Here is a 13,686-nt window from a genome sequence, read left to right on the forward strand (position 1 = left end):
AAGGAAAAAAAGCAGCCGGGCAGTGATGGCATACGCCTTTAATCCCAGCACTCGGGAGGCAGAGGCAGATGGATCTCTGTGAGTTCGAGAACAAGCCTGGTCTACCCAGCGAGTTCCAGGACAGGCTCCAAAACAATATAGAGAAACCCTGTCTCGAAAAACCAAAAAAAAAAAAAAAAAAGAAAACAAGTGATCATTTTCCAAACTTCCCACCGAGTCCGATGGCTTACCTCTTTGCTTGTGCACCTGTTGGGTAGTACCTGGAGCAGGATATGCCATCCCAGGCACAGTAAGGGTCTCGAGCCAGGCAGCAGTCGGCACAAGCACTGCCATACACGTCACAAGGATGGAATCTGACCTGAGCCACTGCAGAGGGTGATCCAATGTAGAGCTGTTGCTGCAGGAAGCAAGAGGATGTGAACAGAGGAGAGCGTGCAGAATTCATTAAGATGGCACCTGTGTTCCTACAGTGCTAATATAAAATAGTGACAACCGCTTTCCCTCTACAAATCATGTACTCACATCCTTGAATGATTTGTTTAACTAAATAACAGAAAAGACTCGGTCAAGTAAGAAACTTCCTCTCTTTGAAGAGATTTCCATAGAAACAATAGGATCTGTGTCCTGAAATGAATCACAATGTTTTCTTTTTAGTAGATATAGGAATAGTTGTTTAACAATAACTAAACATAGTATGAGTGGCTCTGTGTTTACACCTATATCATTCTCTTTAGGAAACCACCATAAATATCCAATTCAATTAAAACACTCTTTAATTTTCTAGTGGAGAAGAGGATCTGCATTCCAGGAACAATAGATGACTCGTTAAAATGATTCTTTGCCTGTGGAATAAATAGTAATGACTTTTAATCATACTAGTGATTCATAAACTCTTGTAGCTTTAAAATTATACAGTAGGACATTACTAAAGTATTTAAACCGTTAGAAGTAAACTAACTATATTCTAGAATATTTGTTACTCCTACTAAACTTAATAGTTCTTAATTATTTGAAGTCAAGCCTGTATGGAAGATGTCTCTATTGGAATGGCCATAGTGAATTACTGTACAGTGTTTGTCCAAGGTGAAAAACCACGTTTTCTCAGGAAGGACAATACAGACAATCATGATATAGCATCAGGGACCTTCAGGTTAGGTTAACAATGCTGCTTAACAGCTGACCGTCTTGAATGAGCACACACACATACACACAGACACACACACAAAGAAACAAGACACACAAGTATACACACACAAAACCCACAGAAACACACACACAAGCAGAAAACACACAGCACATTCACACACATGCACACAGCACACACACACGGATATACATACATGCACAAAAACACACACAACACACACAGACAGCACACATATAACACATGCACACAAACATACACACACAGAGACAACACACACACACACACAGACACCGCACAACATGACACCGTATACACACACAGACACATCCTCCAAACTAATTACAAGCAGAGAAGCACCAGGCAGAAGGAGCTCACTCAGGGAATAGCTGCCCTTTGAGGAATTAAATTTTAAGAGAAAATATTTGGTGCTATGACAGTTTTCAAATTCCTGTGCAGATGTATTCACTGAGAGTGAGTGGCATGGTACGTGTGTGGAGGTGGAGGACTGCTTCCAGGAAACTGCTTCCCTTGCACTGTGTGGGCTCCTGGGATCAAACTGGGGACTTTAGTCTTGGCAGCAAGCTACTTTCCTGCCTGAGCCATCTCTCCCAAATTATCAGATTTTTTCTTGATTTTCTTTTTCTCTTTCTTCCTCCCTTCCTTTCTTTGGTTAGTTCATGTGTGTCTGTGTGTGTGAGTGTATGTGTGAGTGTGTGTGTATGTGTGTGAGTGTGAGTGTGTGTGTGTGTGTGTGTAACCTATTGGACAAGGAAACTCTTTGCACACAAGAGTGCCATCCATTTATTCACCCAGGTAGCAATGCTCCTAAAGAGTTAATGTGGAAACATACAGTGGTTGGTACTGATAATGAGAGCTATTGTCACAAATGTTTACATTTTCATCATAGAGGCCCACAATGCAAAATAAAAAGTGTATCTTCTGCAGGTGAGACAGAAGGGAGGTTTTCCCAGGGAGTAGTGCTAGGGAAATCCACTCTTAACTCAAATGCCCCTCCCTGATAATGATTTTGATCTTATATACCTTCCTTGAACCTCCATCCAGTGACAGACAGAAGCAGAGGCAGACACCCACAGCTAAACACTGAACTGAACTCCTGGAACCCAGGGAGGAGTGATGAGAAAAGGGGTCAAGACTGGGCTGGTGAAACCCAGAGAAACAGCTGACCTGAACAAGGGGGAGCTCATGTTACCCAGAATTATAGCTGGGAATCCAGCATGGGACTGATCCAGAACCCCTGAATGTGGGTGTCAGTGCAGAGGCCTAGGCAATCTATGGGGCTTTGGGTAATAGATCAGTATTTATCCCTGGAACACGAATGGTCTTTGGGTGCCCATCCCACAATGAGGGATGTTCTCTCAATCTGGACACTTGGGGGGAGGGCCTGAGCCCTCCCTGGATCAAAATGACAGACAGTAGAGATCCCCCATGGAGGGCCTTACTCTCCCTTGGGAATAGAGTGTGGACTTGATGGGGGGCTGGGGGTGCTGTTGGGGGAAGCAGGCATGGAGGGGAGGGAGAGGGAGCTGAGATGGACATGGAAAGCAAGCTTGTTTCTAATTTAAAGATATAATGAAAACGAGTTTCCTAAAGACAATGTCTCATTCTCCATTTCTTATTCTTTCCAGTGAATTTCATTATATTCATATATATGGTCAGTCAACCTCATCTGTCTACCTGATAAATTAGATTTGTAATCCTAGTATCAACACTTGAAGTGCATGCCTTTCTTTTTCACAAACGCACAGGAAGGGAGCAACAAGGAAACCGAAGTGTGGAATGTACACACCCCTAGCTAGAGTGGCATGGTGACTCTCCAAATCCTGCAGTCCTGTGTCTGAGTACGTGGACACTTCCTGGACTATTTAGTACCATCTTGCTTCATTATATTGATGAGCTTTTTGATGGTGTTTTAGTGCTTAACATGTGTTCCAGGATGGTTCTGAGCTGACCATGTGTTCCAGGATAGTGCTGACCTTACCATGTGATCCAGCACATCATGAACCTGAGCTTACCATGTGATCCACAATGGAGCTGATGTGCTATGAAGTGTTTCCAAAACTCACTACAGCTGCTGTGCATCTCGAAATACAGAGTTTTGTGAGACTTGAGCTCCATTCACGCAAGAGTTACAATGAAATTGATAGTGAACTCAGAAATGTGTCATCAACGGTGGAGACTAAGATGTTTTCAACAGTAACACACACACAGCAAGGCTGGGAATTGTTCATATGAAAATATGGTGGTCAGAAATTTACAGGATCCTCGTATGCATAAATATGAGTCAAGACAGAGGAATAGGATTCAAGTGGTATCTATTTCACTAATAAGACCTTATGGTACATACTTACTCATTATATTATAGATACATGTACATGAATACATATTTTCATAACTTTGTTTTATCTTATGTTTTGCATGTGATTTTCTATTTCTTGTTAATTTCTTCATGTAATTAATACATTATAGTTATACATAGTGTGATCCTCCTGCCACTATGTACACTATATGCAATGTGTCACCTACTGATAGAGTTAGTAATGTTTGTGCAAGATTGAGTCTTCGCAAGTTGTTCTGGAATTCACCTGTGATATGAGTGCTATTTCTTTATGACCATGGTTGTACATTGACATTTTCTTCTATTACAAGCATGTCAGAACTTTGGAACATGCTGATCATGAGAGAGAAGCACTAGGTTTTATGATAGTCTTCACTTCAAAATTATCTTGAATCAAAACACAAGGAGGAAAAAGGAAATCCTGAAACGAATAACATTTTTCTTCTTATCTCTAGCTTTGATTGTCTGTGGTATGTGAATCTGGGCCGTATCACTCATGAAATTACCTTGAGTATCTGAAGTTCCTCTAGAATGACTTCCTCCATCCACTCCATTTCTTGGTTGTAAATTGTGATTCCTTCAGCACAATGCCTCCATCTGTGAAAAAAGAAAAATAGGTAATATCAAAATGGAGTGAGGCCCCAGACTTCAAATGCAACTGAAAATATGATGCACAGAACACCCAATGACTGCCAGCTAAAGATCACATGACTCCTTACATTCCAGTAATGTCAATTAGCAAAGATCTATTTTGCATGCTGAGCCAAAATTTTAACTGATATACAGATTCTTTTCCAAACACTTTGGTCAATACAATAATGAAATCATAGATTCAGAAATCAAACTGCCATATTTTAGAAGTTTCTTTTGTGAGGCATCAGGCAAGAAGATAACTCTGTGTAAGACTCATGCAGTGTCAGAATTGTGATATAATTTTAGCCACAAAAGGCACAATTGCTGTTTTTATCTTTATTATAGTGTTGAATACATGGCCAACCATATTCTAGGCAAACCGCCTACCAGTGGGCTGCATTCCTGCCCTATGTATAGTATTTTTTCAACTCTATTGTTTGGGGTCAATATAAAAATACAATAAGGGCACGGGAGGAGGGGAGGGAAAGGGAGAGGAACCTGGAACTGACTTGTGAAGCAACCTTGTTTCTTATCTAAATTTAAACTGGAAAATAAAATTTAAAAAATCTAGAAACCACAAAAAATACAATATATATTAATATAGGCCAAAAATATATTTCTAAGCTCCAAGTTTTCTCTGGTATAATTTATTGTTTTAGATCAGTGGTTCTCAACCTGTGTGTCATGATCCTAATGGAGTCATATATCTGATAGCCTGTATATCAGATTCATAATCATAGCAAACTTAAAGTTTTAACATGGCAACAAAACTCACTTTATAGATAGTGGTCATCACAACATCAGAATCTGTATTACAGGGTCACAGTATTAGGAAGGCTGAGAACCACTGCTTTAGAATGCTTTCTGTTAATTTTTAATTTAAGGGAGATTGACTACCTCAATGAATTAAGAACTGATACATCAATATTGAATTCTGGAAGATGAACTGCGGAAAATGCTCCAAGTGGAAATTGTTCACCATATAACCATGGGGATATGGGCTCAGCCTCAGCACTCTTGTAGCAAACTGGACACAGCAGCACACCTGGAGCCCTTGCACAGGGCATGCAAAGACAGAATGATGATACCAGGGGCTTGATGGCCAGCCAAGTCTACCCCATTAAGGGAAGACTAACAGTCAGTTACCAGGAACTCAGGTTCAGTACCTGCTTGTTGCTTTATAAACTGTACTTCTAGTTTAGATATCCATTTTATGTTTCATTATTCCAGATAGCCTGGGTTTTATCTATCTGCCTATAATTTACATAACAATTTAATTTACACCCATACATGTAGTAACAGCTCGTCTTACAGTGATTTTATGTTACTGGTCACCCTCTGTGGGCATGACTTCAGGTGTGGACATGATTGGAAGGTAGAGAAGTAGAGGGCAGGCTCTCTCTCTCTCTTTCACTCTTTCTCTCTCTATCTCTCTCTGTCTCTATCTCTCTCTCTGTCTGTCTCTCTGTCTATCTCTCTGTCTCTCTGTCTCTCTGTCTCTCTGTCTCTGTCTCTCTCTCTCTCTTTCTCTCTCTCTATCTCTATCTCTATCTCTTTCTCTGTCTTTGGATCCCATCAGGATGACAGAGACTGCATCTTCTGGAGCAGGAATGCCATGGCTGTTCTTTACTATTATCTGTGTAAGGTTTTCTCCAATAAAACACCCACTTATAATTAGTCTTGTATCTAGTGAACTCATTGAACACCCTGCCTTCCACTGTGGGGCTGAGCATGGGAGGGGGTGGGGGAGAAGTGATGGACGAATAGAGAGACCAAAAGTATACATTGTGAAGAGCGCTCTCAGATATAAGAAGTGAAATGCTGTGAGTTAGAGTCGGGAGTAAAAATGTATATAATTATAGATATAAGCAGAAAACTATTAGTAACATAATTATGCATTTACTTGGGTATATTTTCATAGCCAGGAGGACTGTGATAAAACAGAAGCAATTACAGAATGTTTAGAATTTGTAAATTTAGTAAGGATCCTTCCCTCTTGCAGATGTCACTGCTGGAGCTGTCTCAATAGCTGTTCTGGGGCTTGGGGAAGCAAAGGTGCAGCACCACATACACTCTAGGTCAGCAGGACGTGTAGGTGCCAAGAACTCAGAGTTGCTGCAATGGTGACCTTTGACTTTTCAAGCAGCTGCAGCTACAGATGACCTGAAGTGGGCCTTCCCAGGCCCAGAGGGCAAAGGTGAGACCAGGCCAAGCTTGGAAGGTTAGAGCCTTGGGAACTGCTGCCTTGGCCACTGCCCAGTCAAGTGTATGAAAATGCTAATTAATGCAGACTGTCAGAAACTGTTTTAAGACCTTATAGAAAGAAAGGCAACATAAGTGAATTTATTCAAATTTGTTCAGATTTTGTTAGCTATACCTTCTGCGTTGCTCCAGATTTCAGTTAAGGATGATTTATTACAACAGACTAATCATGACATATGAAGAAGGAGGGCTGAAAGATGTATGTATGTTCTCTATGGTGTGGATGCTAACACAAATTAGCTGGTAATGTGGGATGCTACTACACACACATAACTCTGATTCTTATATAATATTGAACTCACAGAGCACATTATTAACCTTATCAAAAGTGATAAAATGAAGCCTTGCTGTGGGTCTATTATGTTAAGTTTAATGTTTCTTTCCTTAAATTTTTCAGAAAACAAAAAGCAGCACAATGGAGAAGCATGAACAGGTCTTAGCAATACACCCTCTTCCTGGCAATGTCTTGTTGGAAACTCCATAGGGTAGAATGTGTAAGAATGCTTCCTGAGATCATTGTGAGGTCAGGACTGTGCTGCACCTGGAGAAGGAGATTTTAAGCTGAAGCATCATGCAGAATTTGTTCTTCATAATGCTGGGTGCTCAACAATCTTCAAGATTCTTCCCATCAATGGGACTTAGTGTGGTGGCATTAATTGAAGCTATGGATTCCTTTGGTCATTTTATCTTTAGCTGTGTGGAAATGGGCTAGTGGAACCACATGGTATGAGCTGGGTGGTAAAAGTTATCTCAGGGTGAGCTGAAAAGTACCAATGCTTTCTTGTGTCTTTACCTGTCCCAATAAATAAAACATCATACTGGCCATCCTCGGCTTCCACTCGGTCCACTGCTAGTTGCTTCAGGTTATATTTCCCACCCACTTTTACTAGTATTGTTTTTTATGAGCAGATTTCATGGGCTGATACATTACAAGATGAAATCTTGTGAATCAAATGGCATCGTCAGTGTAGTCTTTAGTGGTTCCATACCTCCCTCCATTCACCTTGTGGGCACACTAAAATGCAAGTGGATTAATTCACTCTTACTCTCTTGAACCTGAAGAGCAACCATATGTCCACCAGAAAGTCTAATTAGAAAAGTCAAATAAGCTCAAGCAATGAACAGTGCATTAAGTAGTACATAGTAGCTCCTCTTCTTTTGTTGTTGAAATGGACCCAGTACTAAAAATTTCAAAAGAAAACTAATTACTTTTAAAATCCAACATTGAAAATACACAGAGAGTTACTGAAATCCAGAAAAACTGAAAATATATACAATACAGGACTATTAGGGGATTGCAAGTAATTGCAACAATATGAATGCTAGAAATAGTTTCCATGGTTTTGACTTTTGTATCCTATTTCAAGTAAAACTTCAAACTGAAAAATCTGCATTCACTGTTGTCACAGTTTAGTGGTGAAGTGCTTGCCTAACATACATGAATCCTGGACTCAATCTGTTGCATGTCAAAAAAACAAAGAAAGAAAGAAAAAGAAAGAAAGAAATGAAACAAGAAAAGAGGAAATAAGGAAGGATCCGCCATGCATCAGAGCAAACCATGTCTGTTAGTAGTCAATCCCTACTTTAGGATCACAGCCTTGTGAGGAATGCGTGAGCTACAAAGTGAGACTTTCCCTTAAAATACATATTTAAATTGACCGTAATTATACGAAATAGATTTCTCGCTATTGAAACCATCGTGTTCAATGGTGATGTTTCTGCTTTCTTGCTGCATAATTCTAGCATTACAGAATAGTTATTCAAATTACATCATCGTGAATTAAGGAAACAACACAGCTCTTTGTGTTGTCCTACTATTATCTGTATGAATGTATATTATTTCATGGGCATATGAAACTGACAAAATGAAAAACTAGATCCTTGCTCTTACAGGTGGCGACTCTGAAGACACTAATGCTAAAATGTACAACTGCAGACCACCCTGGCATGCACTGCCCAGAACACTCACACTGATCTTTGCTTCCCAGCAACTGCTTCCCACTCTCACACGTGTGCCCCCAGAATCAACATTGGTTATAACAGTATCTGGATTTTCTCTAATCTAAAGTATAAATGCAGTAATTAAGTAGCCATGTTCTGTACAGGGGACATTTATAATTGTTTATGTGTTAAAATCTGTCCGTATGCCTAAATTTGCATGAATTGTGCACTTGAGTGCACTTGCACAACACATTATTGGAAACATTTTTGACTAACTTGGATGGAGTTCAACAACGAGTCACTTCCTCCGACCCCCTTTAAGGCAATGCTATTTTAAGAATAATCTTCAGGTAAGCCATGGGAGTGGATTTTCCCATTTAAATTACAATTTCAAGCAATCGTTAAATAAAATATACTGTATGGCTTACTGTAAGTAATAATTTTAAGCCAGTGAGAGCGATACACTTGCTAATGGAGGTGAGGTCTGCTTACATTTGGAAATTTGGCTCTACAAAAATGGTTTCTCTGTGACTGTGTGATAATCAGTCTAGGCTCACCATCTCACCAGATGCTTGGTAAAGTGAACATATGGACCTCCATGACAAGTAATATGTTTGCACACTATGATTCACATAGAATACACACTGGTACATATGACCTTTTCCAAACTAGTTGCATATGAGACCCATGATCTAAACCTACATCATCATCATCATTATTGTTAGTTTTAGGCATATCCCAATCAAATCATAGAAGTTGATATAGTAAGGAGTTTTGGTAGTACCATTTCAGAGGCAAATGATAGAATTTTCTTTACTCTGCTAATGGAAAAAATGAGAGTAGATCTGTCCTGAGGAACACATTATTGAACACAATATTAAAATTCTAAAACGAGACAGGATATTGTTGTTCAAAAGTGACACGTGATAATGATTCTCCTCACAAGGCTGGAAGAAAACTATTCTATGCCTATTTGATTAAATATTTATATGCTTACCAGTACCCCTAAATTGGAAAGTTCGCTTAGAGCTACTTGTTTGGAGTATCACTGAGGACACAATTTATAAGGCAGCTGAGATGGGTCCATCCACACTTACATTCTTTGCATTAAATAACTAGCATAAAATTCAACTTGACACTGTTCTTTCTTTACTGTTGGAACACTCTTATAGATATAAAATGATAAATGCTTTAGCTGCAAAGTAAGAGAGAGCATGTGAACGGAAGACTTCAAACATAAGAACAGCATGATGAATGATTACACTTACAGAACTTCTCCTTCACAGAGTGACCAGTGATATTCAGGGCCTTCTTCATGTGCATATGGACCATTAAAGGCTTCTCAGATATTTGACATGTGACAGACACATATAGCATGGCCTCTGAACATATTGCTGAAAAATAAAGATTATAAATCTAGATATGTATTGCTGAAAAATAAAAATTGTAAATATTAATGTATGTATGCTAGTATTAAAACTTGAGTAAAAAGCAGTTCCTCCAGTGGCGCAATCGGCTAGCGCGCGGTACTTATATGAAAATGCAGTTCCTTACAGCATAGGTATCCTAGAAATATTAACAACTACAATATTTTAAGTATTGAAATTGAAAAACTTTCCATTCCTTTCATTTCCTATACTCTCAACTTGTAAATGGCATTAGAAGGATGGAATTGTACAGCTTCACTTTGTAATTGTTAAGTCCTATGCTGTGTTTTTGTATGTTTTTGAATTATTCTCACTTCAGTATTTATTTATTTATAATTTTTTTTACAAAGTCAGGAGCTACAGAGCATGGGCAGTGTCAGATGACATCTTGCAAGAGTCAGTTCTCTCCTTTCACCACGTGGTTCTGAAGACCAAGCTCAGATTGTCACCTTGGCAGCAAGTTCCTTTATCTGATAAGCCATCTTGCAAGGTCTCCTTTTCCCATCCTTTGAAGATTATTAACCATTTGAATTGGTCATTTTAAGGGAATAGTTCTATGTCAGTGCATCTTGAATGAAGCTAATGGTCTCCTAATAACTACACTGTTGATTTACTCCAAATTCTATTTGAATCTCCCTATATGTCCTGGTAGCTTTTGCCCCACTTTTTAGCATGGTGTATTTTAAATACTAGAACATTGCTTAAACTCTTCTTGAAAGTCACAGAGTTCTTCAGTGATGGAAGGAATATGTAAAAATTCAGAATTTGATCCTCATATGAAGCAGCTGTCAGAATGATTTTAAAAATGGTAAGATATCCTATCAGAGGATAAAGAAACTGTAGAGTACATTATTGGGGACATCTGCAACCACATTTAGTAAAAAGATATTGTCACAGAACCTGAACGCAGAACCATCATTTGAAAGCAGTGTGCCATTTCATAGTCTCCATATTATGTGCATTGAAATAAATGGTGTTTGTAAGGAGCTCAACAAATATGTAAACTTCGTGTAAATGTATTTCCTGCACTCTGGGACAGCTGTAGAACAACAGTCATGTGATTGTCTTAGGTCATTCAATTCACATATTTTTATAACACACCTTGAAGCAATTGGAAACGCCAGTGATACTGGGAAAAACTAGACAGTCTCAGCTGAAGTGGCAGTAAACCTCTGATCACCGTTCTACAAATATCAAGCTCCATGGCAGGTACAGCTGGGAGCTCTCTTCCCCTCTCAGATTTATACAGAAACTGAAAAAAGTTGAAGTCATGGAAGGAAATCATGCCTTTGATTTCTCTGAATGATCCAATATGCTATCATTAGGAGATTAGGTTTTAAACAGAGTTTTAAGGAGTAGAAAATATGCAAATTATCTCATAGGTCAAATTTATCATTTAAAGAGTTATCACATGATGCAAAAAATCATTTGCTGGCATAAGAAAAATGAAGTAAAACAGGGCTATCTGTGTATACTGTGGTGAATACAAATATATATTAAATTTTTAAATTTACATCAAAGTACAAATAATAGAAATAACTGTTTCCATATTATTCTGAGGAAGAAAAGATCTGGTTCAAACAAAATACTCATTCAAAGAGCTCTTAGGTGCTTTAATTCAAAGTGATCAATAAAAATAACCTGCTGAAAACTTAACAAGACTGTGGGAAGACGTTAATAAGCACAAACTACAAGGTCATATTGCAAGTTAATGAGAACATACTGATGATGACAACCTGTAACATCAATCTATCTCTGTTGAAATGCTGAGACATTACCTTCTGTATTCTTAGGGCTATTGTTTTCCTTTTGAAAGCTATTCAGGAAATTATGTATACAAACTTTCAATTCTTATTTCTTTTTTTTTTTGGTTTTTCGAGACAGGGTTTCTCTGTATTGTTTCAATTCTTATTTCTTATTTCACATATCAATACATGTAAAATATTACTTTGTAGGCCGGGCGGCAGTGGCGCACGCCTTTAATCCCAGCACTCGGGAAGCAGAGGCAGGCGGATCTCTGTGAGTTCGAGGCCGGGCTGGACCGACAGCCTCCAACACAATACAGAGGAAACCCTGTCTCGTAAAACAAACAAAAAACAAAAACAAAAACGAAAAAAAGGGATTGGAGGAGTGAGCAGTTTCAAGAGGATGATGGATGCTATGAACAAAACAATAAGGCGTAGACTTGAATTGTGGCTTTGACGAATGAAGGCCAGTGGCAGTCAGGGGAAATCAAGGGAAGCTGGACACTTACAAAGGACAGAGGATGGGAGTGATGATGGGGTCAGTGTCAGAGACATGTGCACCATGACAGCTGCTGCAGTGACACAATTTTTGTTTCGTAGTCTTTTGTTGACTATCAACTTCGCACCTAGTAGTATTAAACAGTCCCAATATCACTGCATTCTTAGGGTCTCTGGTAGGCAGCAGAAACACATCCTCTGAAAGAATAAAATCCACTTCCTCCATAGCGTTTTAACCTTCTCTGCATGGGAAGAAACAACAGTTTACAAGATGGTTCAGAACTATGCATTTTAAGACCCAGTTTCAGTTCCACAGCTGTGACCAGTGCAGAAGGATGAGTCATTGCTTTGCTCTGGGTGCGGACTTGTGCTGAGTGACAGAGAAGAACCCAGCAGGATCCTCTATGGGAGTGAGATGAGTCTCTGTCAACTCTTCTGCCCTACGAGCTGACTGGATCAAAGTGAAGAGATGGAAACTTGCTTTTGGTCTGTAGAGGTCAAACACTTGCAGAAGACATTTTTCATCATACGCCCGAGAGACTGATAGTTGTAGGGGAAAATGTGCCCACATAGAAGAGTGAAATGTAGATCCTCCAACCTTAGTTACCTAGATCACCAAAATATGTGTCGATTCCATTCCCTCCCGGTACAGAGAAAACCAGCCTTGCTTTAAGGAAGGTGCTGCACTTATTCACCAGAATTCTCTGTCTCCAATGTCATTCTGGGAAAAACAAAATGGACAAATGCAATGCTTAAAGAACATTTACAAAGCAAGGTTTAATATGGTGAAATGGGAAGATGGTTTTCATTCTCTCTCTCTCTCTCTCTCTCTCTCTCTCTCTCTCTCTCTCTCTCTGTGTGTGTGTGTGTGTGTGTGTGTGTGTGTGTGTGTGTGTGTGAATGTTAAACAAAATCTTCAGGTAATATTACAAATAATTCCCTCTCACTTCTCCCTTGCATTGGCTAATCAGTGTAGTACTTTTTTAATGATTATTTTTAATTTTTAGTTTCACATGTGGAGAGCAGACACTGAGTATATTTAGGAGCACCATGTGTGGGCTACTGTTGTAGAAGCCTGCAGACAGCATCTGGTCCCCAGGGCTGGAATCCCAGGTGGTCACAAATTGCTTGATTTGGTGCTGGGAATTGAATTTAGCTCCATGGTAATACACACATGTGCTCTTTGCTCCTAAGCTATTTCACCAGCCCCTTGGTGTAGCACTTTAACTCAAGTACTGTCAATATACTTGAGAGTCATTACTGGTCATTAGTCATATTGATGTGGTTGTCTCTCCTAGAAGAAGTACTGGCTTATGATATAGTGACTTCATTACTATTTGTTCAGATACTGCATAACTGTCTCAAGAACTTGGGTGGATCATGCCTTCCCATGGCGAAGAAAGCATATGAAGCAAGGCATATGAAGGTGGCTAATGCCTGTAATCCTTAGACCTAAGATTAAAGGTCATTCTCAGCTGCATATGTGTATATCCGTATATAATGTGTGTTAGTATTATTAAATTTCTCCCTAAATGCTGAAGCAACTGTATCTTTCTGATTTTGCTCTTTTGTTGTTTTGTTCTTTTGCTATACTATTGATCAACTGCATTTTTCAGATCCAGATGTATATAACCCCAAACCAATTGTGAGCCTAATAAAAAATTGTTAAATTTAATT

General features: G+C 39.1%; 1 long non-coding RNA gene across 1 annotated transcript; it reads right to left on the bottom strand.

Annotated features, from left to right (window-relative positions):
* Positions 1-226: 226 nt before the first annotated feature.
* Positions 227-12,839, bottom strand: LOC121136134. The gene is made up of 4 exons (XR_005873258.1): positions 12,021-12,839; positions 9,608-9,733; positions 4,010-4,100; positions 227-397 (listed from the first exon to the last, which is right to left on the bottom strand). It is a non-coding gene; the product is annotated as an uncharacterized LOC121136134 (long non-coding RNA).
* Positions 12,840-13,686: the final 847 nt, after the last annotated feature.

This window comes from Mesocricetus auratus, unplaced genomic scaffold, assembly GCF_017639785.1.
Source record: "Mesocricetus auratus isolate SY011 unplaced genomic scaffold, BCM_Maur_2.0 Super-Scaffold_100051, whole genome shotgun sequence".
Lineage (NCBI taxonomy): Eukaryota > Metazoa > Chordata > Mammalia > Rodentia > Cricetidae > Mesocricetus > Mesocricetus auratus.